We start from the raw sequence: 14,036 nt of genomic DNA, 5'->3' as shown, positions 1-14,036 counted from the left end.
ACCTTGGGGAGCCCCAGTGCTCTTGGTTGAAAAGAAGGATAAGTCCTTGAGAATGGTTGTCGATTATCGTGCATTGAACGAGGTGACCATCAAGAACAAGTACCCCTTGCCGATGATCAATGATCTATTTGACCAGTTAGTTGGAGCCCGGATATTCTCCAAGATCGATCTTCGATCCGGGTATCATCAGTTGAAGATTCGTGAACAGGATATACCCAAGACAGCCTTCACCACTCGGTACGGCTTGTATGAGTACACGGTCATGTCATTTGGACTGATTAATGCTCCAGCATATTTTATGAATCTGATGAACAAGGTATTTATGGAATACTTGGACAAGTTTGTCGTGGTGTTCATCGATGACATACTGATATTCTCCAAGAACGAAGAGGAACACAAGGAACATCCGCGTCTAGTTCTGGAGAAACTTCGAGAGCATAAGTTGTATGCAAAGTTTAGCACATGTGAGTTTTGGTTGAAGGAAGTCGGATTCCTCGGACATGTCATCTCAGGAGAAGGAATAGTAGTGGACCCTGCCAAGGTCGCAGCAGTCACCGAATGGGTAGCACCCACTTCAGTCAAGGAGATCCGCAGTTTCCTCGGACTTGCCGGATATTACCGGAGGTTCATTGAGAATTTCTCAAAGATCGCCAAGCCCATGACAGAGTTGTTGAAGAAGGAATCCAAGTATGTTTGGACCGAGGAATGTGAAATCAGTTTTCAAGAGTTGAAGAAACGTCTGGTTACAGCCCCAGTGCTGATATTGCCGAACATTCGGAAGGATTTCCAGGTTTAGTGTGACGCTTCTCGTCAAGGACTCGGAGGAGTGCTCATGCAAGAAGGTAAAGTTGTAGCCTATGCATCCAGACAGCTCAGACTGCATGAGTTGAATTACGCCACACATGACTTGGAACTAGCAGCCGTAGTGCACGCTCTCAAGACTTGGAGACATTTCCTGATCGGAAATAGTTGTGATGTTTACACTGATCACAAGAGCCTGAAATATATCTTCACACAGAAGGAGTTGAACCTCAGACAGAGGCGATGGCTAGAATTTATCAAGGACTATGACATGAGATTGCATTATCACCCAGGCAAGGCAAATGTTGTACCCGATGCGTTGAGCCGCAAGAGTTATGTGAACACACTCATAGCAGGAGGATTACCCCAGGAGTTAGCCGATGACCTCCGAGAGCTCAAATTGGAAATAGTTCCAAGAGGATTTGTTGCCACACTGGAAATTCAGTCCAGTTTGACAGAAAAGATCCGCGAAGCACAGAAGTCAGACAAGGAGATAGCTGAGATTAAGCAGAAAATGAAAGATGGGAAGGCTAAAGGTTTTCATGAGGATGAACACGAAACTTTATGGTTTGGGGATCGCATTTATGTGCCCAATGATCACGAACTCAGGAAGTTGATACTTCAGGAGGCCCATGATTCCCCGTACTCGATACACCCCGGCAACACCAAGATGTATCTGGATCTGAAAGGAAGTTTCTGGTGGACAGGAATGAAGAAAGACACTGCCGAGTTCGTAGCAATATGCGATGTTTGTCAGCGAGTAAAAGCCGTGCATCAGAAGCCAGCAGGTTTTCTCCAACCTCTGCCGATACCTGAGTGGAAATGGGAAAAGCTTGGTATGGACTTCATCACAGGATTACCCAGGACCCGTTCTGGCTATGATTCTATTTGGGTTGTGGTCGATCGTTTGACCAAGGTAGCTCACTTCATTCCTGTGAAGACTACTTACACGAGTGCCAAGCTGGCCAAGATATATATGACCAGGATCGTATGTCTGCACGGAGTACCGAAGAGCATTGTGTCAGATAGAGGGACTCAGTTCACATCAAAATTTTGGCACCAACTGCATGAAACCTTGGGAACGAGATTAGAGTTCAGTACAACTTTTCACCCACAGACAGATGGACAGACCGAGAGAGTCAATCAGATTCTGAAGGACATGTTGAGAGCTTGCGCACTAGACTATGGATCTAGTTGGAATAAAAATTTGCCTTATGCCGAGTTCTCATACAACAACAGCTACCAGACCAGTCTGAAGATGGCCCCTTTCGAAGCTCTATACGGAAGGAGGTGCAGAACATCGTTGATGTGGGATGGAGTTGGTGACCGATAACTTTTTGGTCCCGACCTTATCCGAGATTCGGAAGAGAAGTTCAAGCTAATTCGTGACCGACTCAAGATAGCTCAGTCCAGGCAGAAAAGTTATGCAGACAGCAAACGCAAGGAAGTAACGTACGAAGTGGGAGACCGAGCATATCTTCGGGTGTCTCCACTCCGAGGAATCGAGAGATTTGGTGTGAAAGGAAAGTTAGCACCCCGATTCATTGGCCCCTACAAAATTCTTGAACGTAGAGGCGAAGTTACATATAAACTGGAACTGCCGGAAGGATTGTCCGGAGTTCATGATGTCTTCCATGTTTCCCAGTTGAAGAAATGCCACGCTGAGATGGCCGATGTTCCGTTGAGAGATACAGTGCCCCTAGAGGCCATACAGCTTGACAGTGATCTGACGTATGAGGAGAAACCCGTCAGGATTCTAGAGACTGCCAACAGAGTTACCCGCAGCAAGATCATCAAGTTCTACAAGGTGTTGTGGAGCCACCACACCGAGGAAGAAGCCACCTGGGAACAAGAAGAGGATCTTCGTCGAGACCACCCGCACCTATTTTCTAGCCAACCCGAATCTCGAGGGCGAGATTCATCTTAAGGTGGGTAGGTTTGTAACATCCCAATTTTCCAAATTGAGAATGTTATACATTGTAGCTAAGCATCTATGCATATTGATTTAAATAAAGTTTGCATTTGAATTCTTTTGACTTTTGCTTTTGCATTTCTATTTTTTCATCACACGAGAAATGCCGGGAAATAATCTCTTGCACGCAAGAGAGAGACAGAGAGCGGAGGAAAATGACCCTCCAAAATGTGAGGCATCTCTGAAATATTTGGAGCCAAGAAAGCCAAGGTTTTATCGCGAAAATATTTGCAAAAAGAAAATATAGCATAAGGGAATTTTTCTGAAAAAAAACATTTTTTTTAAGTTTTTATTTTTCCCTTGGAAAAATGTTAATCGAGTAGAGGATATTTTTCTGAAATTTTTGGTATATAATACCCTATATTAATTATTTTTGTTTGTTGCCTTTTTATTTGTTTTAGTTTCTGTTTCTGAAAAAGACTAAAACAGGAAACGGATTTAAAGAAAAAAGGAAAGCGCCTGGGCGCATTATACCTGTCGGCCCACTCCCTTCTCGCCCGGGACCGAATCCCGTATGATCCGGCCGACCGAACCAACGCCCGCGCCCTTCCCTCTCTGCCTGGTGGGCCCCCCTGGCCGACCGAATCCCCGCTCGGTCACCTCTTTCCTCTCGCCCCTCCTCTTTCCTTCCCGAGCCCGAGCTCTTTCCTTTCCCATGGCAGCCCGATTTCCTCCGCCGGATATCCCTCCTCCTTCCCTCCCGAGGCCTCCCCTCCTCCTATAAAAGCCCCATGTCCCCGCACTCCGTTCCCCTCGCCATCGCCCCGCCTCACCGCCTCTAGCCACCCCTGCACCACCTCTCCGGAGCCGAAGCTCCGGTAGCACCTCCCACGCCCCTGCTGTCCCCCTGCTCGCCTCTGGCCACGCTGCACCTCCCCGACACCACCAGAAGCACGCCGGAGATCCCTTCCGCGGCCCGGACGTCTCCCCCACCTCGGCCGACCGCCGGAGCCCCTTCCCCGGCCACCACCACCTTCGGCCGGAGCACAGGCTCACCGGAGATAACTCCCAGCCCATGGTAAGCCCCATCCCCTCTCCGTAGCTGTCCGATCTTAGATGTACGCGCTAGATTAGATCTTAGTTACCCCTTCGGTTTTTAAATAAAAACCCGAACGGTTTTCTGCCCCACTTATTATTTAGCCGTAGATTTTGTTATACTTCGGCCGTTTGCTCATTCTACCCGCAGCACACACCCCCGCAGCAAATCAGGGATTGCCACGTGTCTGTTAGATTTTGCTTTCTTTTTCTGTTTAATTCCCAAAACAGAGAAAGTTTCAATTTTGTTTTGAGCATAACTTTTGATCCCGAATTCCAATGGAGTTGAAACTTGTTCTAGTAGATCACAACTTTTCTGTAGTTTTTAAAAACATATAATTTGTCTATGTTTGAAGTTTTCAAATTTGAATTAGATCAGATTTAGTTTAAACCTTGTTTTGCTTATTCCAGGAGTTTAAAAAATGATTTTGATTTGATTATTTTTGCTACTGCTTCCTAGTGATTATATATTACTGTGGTATAAGTTTCAATTTTTTTTAAATATTTTTACTTGGGGTTTTAACAGAAACAAGTTTCTGCCTTAATGACGTATAGTGAATTCTTTCACTTAGACCATAGCAATTTTTTACTTGTGATGTTATTTTTACTTGTTGTTTGATTGTAGTGCTTATGGTGTGTATTTGTTTGTATCGGTAGATCACCCGGAGTGCGAAGCTTGTTACTTAGAAGCGCTCGATCAAGACAACTATCATCAAGGCAAGTCATTTTGATCATACTATTTCCTATGTTTTTCGATGCATGGTAGTTTCACCTTTTTTTGCCCTTTTGCATGCTGCTTAGGTACTTGGAAATTTTAGTATAGGTTGTAGTATCATGTGGTAGGCACACAACAACCCCGATACTTGGCCCCGGGACGACAAATTTCATATTGCTATGCTTGAGTAGACGGGATTTCGGTTGAGTGCATAACACGAGTGATTGCGAGGTTGATTAAACAACCAAGACCGGTTAAGACAAGATTTTCAAGACCTCGGATGCAATGCAACTCTGGGTGAAGGACGGTTGATCGGCTTCCTGGAGAAACTAGTGGATGACCCGGGATGCTGGAGACGGCCATGGCATCTTGCGGAAAGCTTCACCCAGGCTCGAAGAGACGGACGGAGGCTTCAAGACCCAAGGCTTACCTGCACAGCCACAAGTCATTATGGGCTCTGGCTTGGTTGGACAACGCGGCGACTCTGGACAGGCGGTGCTAGCAGATGTAGAAGAACGGTAGGAATGGATGGGCACTGACAGGGATTCAGAGGGACCCGTTGAAAGACCATGTTTTGATCATCCGGTCTTCAAACACCCTGAAGTGCGAGGACATACACGGAGGCGATCAAATCTTGTGGGGAACATGTGCAAAACTCTGCAGAGTGCCCAACCTAATCGATTAGCCGTGTCCACGGTCATGGACAACTTGAGCCGAAGGCATTGAAATTCCCCTGAACTCTCGACACAACTTAATAATGATGTGGGTGTTAACAACAACTCGGGTACGAGAATTGGTTGGCGGAACCATCTCGTTAACAACAAACAATGTAGTAATATTTTGCTTCGAGCCCCTCTTGTTGTAGGATAAAATTGGCTTTATGCAAAACTTATAGCCCCACCTGCCAAATATGCATGTAGAGATAGTTGATTATTATTTTTACCCCTCTCTTGATGACTTGCCGTCATATTCCATATGCTGACCTACACGGCTGCAACGTATCATGTTGCAGAGTACTTTTCCGACCAGGAGTGAGGCTACGATCTACGCTCAGCGACATGCCCTGGAGTCGGATGGACTCGTCTACCTGATGCTTCCGCTAGTCTTCGTTAGATATCTCATGAGTTAACCTTCAGCCACTTTATTGTAATCCATTATTGTAATAAAGTACTCGTTATGAGATTTCGATTAACAAAGCTGTGTGATTGAACTCTTGATATATACATTGATGTACTGAGTGTGTACCAGCATGATCTTGGGATGGTACGGAAACACCAGAGGCTTGACTCGTCTTGAGTCGGGTCGCTACAATCCAATAGCGGGACCTGGATGCCCATATTGGATCCTACATATTCTACAAAGATCTTATCGTTTGAACCTCAGTGCCAAGGATTCATATAATCCCGTATGTCATTCCCTTTGTCCTTCGGTATGTTACTTGCCCGAGATTCGATCATCACTATCCGCATACCTATTTCAATATCGTTTACCGGCAGGTCTCTTTACTCGTGCCGTAATACAAGATCCCGTAACATACACTAAGTCACATTGCTGGCAAGGCTTGTGTGTGATGTTGTATTACCGAGTGGGCCCCGAGATACCTCTCCGTCACACGGAGTGGCAAATCCCAGTCTTGATCCATACTAACCCAACGGACACCTTCGGAGATACCTGTAGAGCATCTTTATGGTCACACAATTACGTTGCGATTTTTGATACACACAAAGCATTCCTCCGGTGTCAGTGAGTTATATGATCTCATGGTCATAGGAACTAATACTTAACACGCAGAAAACTATAGCAATAAAACGACACGGTCAATATGCTAAGTTCATAGTTTGGGTCTTGTCCATCACATGATTCTCCTAATGATGTGATCCGGTTATCAAGCAATAACACTTGCCTATGGTCAGGAAACCTTGACCATCTTTGATCAATGAGCTAGTCAACTAGAGGCATACTAGGGACAGTGTTTTGTCTATGTATCCACACAAGTATTGTGTTTCCAATCAATACAATTATAGCATGGATAATAAACGATTATCATGAACAAAGAAATATAATAATAACTAATTTATTATTGCCTCTAGGGCATATTTCCAACAGTCTCCCACTTGCACTAGAGTCAATAATCTAGTCCACATCACTATGTGATTCTAACGAATCCAACACCCTTACAGTTCTGGAGTTTGATCACGTCTTGCTTGTGAGACAGGTTTTAGTCGACAGTTCTGAACCCTTTTAGATCCGAGTGAGCTTTACAAATCTTTATGTCATCTTATAGATGCTGCTACTACGTGCTATTAGGAAATACTCCAAATATCTACTCTACTATACGAATCCGTTTCACTACTCATAGTTATTCGGATTAGTGTCAAAGCTTGCATCAACGTAACCCTTTACGACGAACTCTTTAACCACCTCCATAATCGAGAAAAATTCCTTAGTCCATTAGTTACTAAGGATAACTTTGACCGCTGATCAGTGATTCAATCCTGGATCACTCTCTGTACCTCTTAACAGACTTGCTGCAAGGCACACATCAGGTGCGGTACTCAGCATGGCATACTTTAGAGTCTACTTCCAAGGCATAGAAGACGACCTTCGTATATTCTCTTTATTCCGCCATGGTCGGGTTTTGAGTCTTACTCAAATTCACACCTTACAACACAGTCAAGAACTCCTTCTTTGCTGATCTATTTTGAACTCCTTCAAAAACTTGTCAAGGCATGCATCTAGTTGAAACTTCTATTAAGTGTTTCGATCTATCTCCATAGATCTTCATGCTCAACATTCAAGTAGCTCAATCCAGGTATTCCTTTGAAAAACTCCTTTCAAACAACCTTTTATGCTTCACAGAAATTCTACATTACTTCTGATCAACAATATGTCAACCACATATACTTATCAGAAATTCCATAATGCTCCCACTCACTTCTTTGGAAATACAAGTTTCTCATAAACCTTGTACAAACCCAAAATCTTTGACCATCTCATCAAAGTGTATATTCCAACTCCGAGATGCTTGCACCAGTCCATTGAAGGATCGCTAGAGCTTGCATACTTGTTAGCATCCTTAGGATCGACAAAACATTCTGATTGTATCACATACAATTTTTCCTCAAGGAAACCGTCGAGGAAACAATGTTTTGACTTCCTATGCGCAATATTTCACAAATAATGCAGCAACTACTAACATAATTAGAACAGACTTTTAGCATCGCTACGAGTGAGAAAGTCACATCATAGTCAACTCTTTGATCTTGTCGAAAATATCTTTGCGACAAGTCGAGCTTTTCTTAATAGTGACTTATCACCATCATCGTCTGTCTTCCTTTTAAAGATCCATCTTTACTTGATAGTCTTACTATCATCAAGTAGTTCTTCCAAAGTCTACACTTTGTTTTATACATGGATCATCTCTCGGATTTTATGGCCTCCAGCCATTTGTCAGAATCCGGGCCCACCATTGCTTCTCCATAACTCGTAGGTTCATTGTTGTTCAACAACATGACCTTCAAGACACGGTTACCGTACCACTCTGTAGTAGTACGCGACCTTTGTCGACCTACGAGGTTTGTAGTAACTTGATCCGAAGCTCTAATGATCACCATCATCAGCTTCCACTTCAATTGGTGTAGGCGCCACATGAACAACTTCCTGCCCCCTGCTACACACTGGTTGAAGTGACGGTTCAACAACCTCATCAAGTTCAACCACTCTCCCACTCAATTCTTTCGAGAGAAACCTTTCCTCGAGAAAGGATCCGTTTCTAGAAACAAACACTTTGCTTCCAGATCTGAGATAGGAGATGTATCCAACTGTTTTGGATATCCTATGAAGATGTTTTTATCCGCTTTGGGTTCGAGCTTATCAAACTGAAACTTTTTCACATAAGCATCGCAGCCCCAAACTTTCAAGAAATGACAGCTTAGATTTCTCTAAACCTCAGTCTATACTGTGTCATCTCAACGGAAATACGCGGTGCCCTATTTAAAGTGAATGCGGTTGTCTCTAATGTATAACCCATAAACGATAATGGTAATTCGATAAGAGACATCATAGTATGCACCATACCAAATAGGTCGCGGCTATGACACCATCACACCATGGTGTTCTTGGTGGCATGAATTGCGAAACAACTTCCACATTGTCTTAACTGTGTACCAAAACTCGTAACTCAGATATTCATCTCTATGATCATATCGTTGACAGTTTATCCTCTTGTCACGACGATCTGCACTCTGAAATAGCTTTGAACTTTTCAATATTTCAGACTTGTGATTCATCAAGTAAATACTCTTGTATCTACTCAAATCGTTAGTGAAGTAAGAACATAATGATATCCACTGCGTACCTTAGCACTTATTGGACTGCACACATCAAAAATGCATTACTCCCAACAAGTTACTCTACTTGTTTCATGTGGCATGTTTTGCATGTCTCAAGTGATTGAAAATCAAGTGAGTCCAAACGATCCATCCACATGGAGTTTCTTCATGCGTTTCATACCAACAGGTATGGTTTGCATGTCTCAAACGTTTCAAAATGAGTGAGTACAAAGATTCATCAGCATGGAGCTTCTTCATGCATTTTACACCAACATGACTCAAGTGGCAGTGCCACAACTAAGTAGTACTATCATTATTACTTTGTATCTTTTGGCACTAATATTATGAACATGTGTAACACTACGATCGAGATTCAATAAACCATTGAGGGTAATTATTCAAGCAAATAAAGTAACTATTATTCTCCTTAAATGAATAATTGTATTGCAACAAACACGATCCAATCATGTTCATGCTCAACGCAAACACCAAATAACAATTATTTGGGTTTCACCACCAATCCCGATGATAGAGGGAGCGTGCGACATTTGATCATATGAACCTTGGAAACACTTCCAACACGTATCGTCACCTCGCCTTTAGCTAGTCTCCGTTTATTCCGTAGCTTTCATTTCGTGTCACTAATCACTTAGTGATACTTCTCCATCGTATCTACTTTTCCAAACTCTTTTGCCCTTGTTTTGGACTCTAATTTGCATGATTTGAATGGAACCAACCTGGACTGACGTTGTTTTCAGCAGAATTGCCTTGGTGTTGTTTTTGTGCAGAAATCAAAGTTCACCAAACGTCCTGGAAATTTACGGAGATTATTTTTGGAAAATATGAAAAATACCTGTGCAAAGATCCATCCGAGGGGGTGGGCCAGTGGGCCACAAGCCCTCTAGCCGCCACCCCCTGGTGGCAATGGGCAAGCTTGTGGGGCCCACGTGGCTCTGCCGCCCCCAATCTCAGCTCTATAAGTTCACTTTCGTCCCAGAAAAAATAATAAAGAGAAGATTTCGTCGCGTTTGCGATACGGAGGCGCCGCCACAACCTGTTCTTCATCTGGAGGGCAGATTTGGAGTCCGTTTTGGGCTCCGGAGAGGGGAAATCGTCGCCATCGTCATCATCAACCTTCTTCCCTCTCCAATTCCATGAAGCTCTTTGTCGTTCATGAGTAATCTATTCGTAGGCTCGTTTGTAGGTGATGAGTAGGATGAGATCTATCATGTAATCGAGTTTGTTTTGATGGGGATTGATCCCTAGTATCCACTATGTTTTGAGATTGATGTTGCTACTACTTTACCATGCTTAATGCTTGTCACTAGGGTCCGAGTGCCATGATTTCAGATATGAAATTATTATGTTGTCACCAATATATGTCTGTTTTAGATCCGATCTTGCAAGTTGTAGTTACCTACTATGTGTTATGATCCGGCAACCCCGGAGTGACAATAACCGGAACCACTCCCGGTGATGACCATAGTTTGAGGAGTTCATGTATTCACCAAGTGCTAATGCGTTGGTCCGGTTCTTTATTAAAAGGAGAACCTTAATATCCCGTAGCTTCCTTTTAGACCCCGCTGCCACGGGAGGGATGGACAATAGATGTCATGCAAGTTCTTTTCCCTAAGCACGTATGACGACACACGGAATGAATGCCTACATCACATTGACGAACGGGAGCTAGCCACATATCTCTCTGTGTTATAACTGTTGCATGATGAATATCATCCCAACAAATCACCGACCCATTGCCTACAAGTTCGTCCTACTACTGTTGTTACTTGTCTTGCTCTGCTACTGTTACTACTATTGCTAATGTTACTTGTCTTGCTCTGCTGCTACTGTCGCTTGCTCCTGTTGCTACTTGCTACTGCTGTCACTACTGCTATTCCTTGCCGCTGCTATTTCTTGTTACACTGCTGCTACCTGCTACAATTTTGATTCGCTGGTCGTTGACGGGAACTGACAATTTCCGTCAACGCGGCAACTTGGTGCCATTGATACAATCGTTAGGAATAGTCTGCCGTGTCAACAGATCGTTTCTGACACCGTTGTTATCATACTACTTTGCTGTTACTACTTTGCTTGCAGATACTAATCTTTCAGGTGTGGTTGAATCTGACACATTCAGCTGCTAATACTTGAGAGTGTCCTCTCACTTCCTATAGGTGTATCAACAAATTTGGATCGAATACTCTACCCTCGAAAACTGCTACGCTCCCACGCGCTGGTGGGCCGTCAACAACATTCTTCTAGTTTCGATTGCCGGAGAGTGCTAGCAGCATTCTTCTGGTGCCGTTGCAAGGGAAGGTATGCTGTTATGGAGTCAACATTTTTCTGGCGCCGTTGCCGGGGAGGTATTGCTATATTCTCTGAGTCACTTGGGATTTATATCTGCTGATCACTATGAAGAATCTGAAGGGTCCAAAAACCAAAGTCTTGCCCTCAACTACGAGGGGAGGTAAGGAATTGTCTTCTAGCTCTGCACTTGATTCACCTTCAGTTATGAGTAAGTTTGCGACATCACCTCATGCTAGAAATCTTGATATGTCGCCTGTGCTTGATGATGCTTATGATGCTACTGCTAGAGATGCTATGCTTGATACTATGCCTGATGATACTATGCTTGATACTATGCCTGATAGTGCTAGAGATGTTATGCGTGATGATGCTAGAGATGCTATGCTTGATACGATGCCTGATGTTATGCCTGATACTGCTAGAGATGCTTTGCCTGATGATGCTATGCTTGATACTGCTAGAGATACTACTTTGCCTGATGTTCCACTAGGGGTGTTCCTTGATGCTCATATTGATAGAGTTACTGCCAATGCTCGTGATGCTTCTGAAACTGTCGATACTATTGAGATAGAACCTGCTTTTGCTCCTGCTAGATCTAGCTCCCCTAGATATGAATGGCCTGATATACCTGAGGGTTACGTTATGGAGGGAGAGATAGCTGAGGATTTTCTTGCGTGTAAGGATGCCTATGACGCTGAGAAATTACTTCTCAAGTGGAAGGAAAAATCTCTGAAAGCTAGGATGAAATACAACCCGAAGTTTGCCACTTCACCTATCTTTATCATCGATAAGGATTATGAATTCTGTGTCGATCCTGAGATAATCTCTCTAGTCGAATCTGATCCTTTTCACGGTTATGAGTCTGAGACGGTCGTAGCCCATCTTGCCAAACTACACGATATAGCCACCCTTTTCACTAGTGAGGAGAAGATCCGCCACTATTATATCCTTAAGTTGTTTCCTTTCTCTCTAAAGGATGACGCTAAAGCCTGGTTCACTTCTCTTGCTCGTGGATGTGTGAGTAGTCCCCAAGATATGGTCTATTACTTATGTGAGGAATATTTCCCTGCCCATAAGAAGCAAGCTGCCTTGCAGGAAATATACAACTTTGCTCAACTCCAAGAAGACAGTCTCCCACAAGCTTGGGGGAGTCTCGTCCAGCTACAGAATGCTTTGCCTGATCACCCTCTTAAGAAGAATGAGATACTTGATATCATCTATAACGGATTTACCGATGCCTCTAGAGACCACCTAGATAGTTGTGCCGGTTGTATTTTTAGGGAACGAACTGTAGAACAAGCTGAGACCCTACTGAATAACATCTTGATCAATGATAATGCTTGGACTATTCCCGAACCACCTCCTAAGCCAACTCCAAAGAAAAGAGGTATTTTATTCCTCAGTCCCGAAGATATGCAAGAATCCAAGAATCTATGCAAGAGAAAGGCATTAGATCTGAAGATGTCAAAAATCTACCACCTATCGAAGAGATCCATGGTCTCGATAACCCGATACAGGTAGTAGATGTAAATTCTCTGCGTAGGTTTGATGAGAGTGATATTCCTTTTGACAAACCTGCTAGCCTATGCTTTGATGAATTTGACAACTTTGTTGCCAAACAACAGAGTTTCAATGATTATGTTAGCAGACATTTGGAACAAAGCACTTAGTCTCGGGTTTGGGTTTAATCTTGGGTCTCTTCATTAGTATAGCAACTGCTTTGCCGTTTCATGAAGTATCCCTTCTAGCCCTTGCCTTTCTTTAAACTTAGTGGTTTTACTAACCATCAACTATTGATACTCCTTCTTGATTTCTACTTTCGCAGTGTCAAACATTGCGAATCGCTCAAGGATCATTGTATCTATCCTTGATATGTTTATAGTTCATCACGAAGCTCTCAGAGCTTGGTGGCTGTGACTTTGGAGAACCATCACCATCTCATCTGGAAGATTAACTCCCACTTGATTCAAGCGATTGTAGTACTCACACAATTTGAGCACACGCTCAACGATTGAGTTTTTCTCCTCTACTTCGTGGTCAAAGAATCTTGTCGGAGGTCTCATACCACTTAACAAGGGCACAAGCATGAAATCACAATTTCATCTCTTTAGAACATCTCTTATGTTCCGTGACATTTCAAAAACGTCTTCGGCGCCTTTCTTCTAAGCCATTAAGTATTTTGCACTGAACTATCGCATAGTCATCATAAACGTGCATGTCGGATGTTCATAACATCCACACACGACGCTCGAGGTGCAGCAAACCGAGTGGTGCATTAAGGACATAAGCCTTCTGCGCAGCAACGAGGACAATCCTCAGTTTTACAGACTCAGTCTGCAAAGTTTGCTACTATCAACTTTCAACTAAATTTTCTCTAGGAACATATAAAAACAGTAGAGCTATAGCGCAATCTAAATCATAATTCGCAAAGACCATTAGACTATGTTCATGACAATTAGTTCAATTAATCATATTACTTAAGAACTCCCACTCAAAAAGTACATCTCTCTAGTCATTTGAGTGGTACATGATCCAAATCCACTATCTCAAGTCCGATCATCACGTGAGTCGAGAATAGTTTCAGTGGTAAGCATCTCTATGCTAATCATATCAACTATATGATTCATGCTCGACCTTTCGGTCTCATGTGTTTCGAGGCCATGTCTGCACATGCTAGGCTCGTCAAGCTTAACCCGAGTGTTCCGCGTGTGCAACTGTTTTGCACCCATTGTATGTGAACGTTGAGTCTATCACACCCGATCATTACGTGGTGTCTCGAAACGACGAACTGTCGCAACGGTGCACAGTCGGGGAGAACACAATTTCGTCTTGAGAATTTTAGTGAGAGATCACCTCATAATGATACCGTCGTTCT

Source organism: Hordeum vulgare, chromosome 5H (genome assembly GCF_904849725.1).
Source record: "Hordeum vulgare subsp. vulgare chromosome 5H, MorexV3_pseudomolecules_assembly, whole genome shotgun sequence".
Classification (NCBI taxonomy): domain Eukaryota; kingdom Viridiplantae; phylum Streptophyta; class Magnoliopsida; order Poales; family Poaceae; genus Hordeum; species Hordeum vulgare.
Note: the sequence above shows the minus strand (reverse complement) of the source record.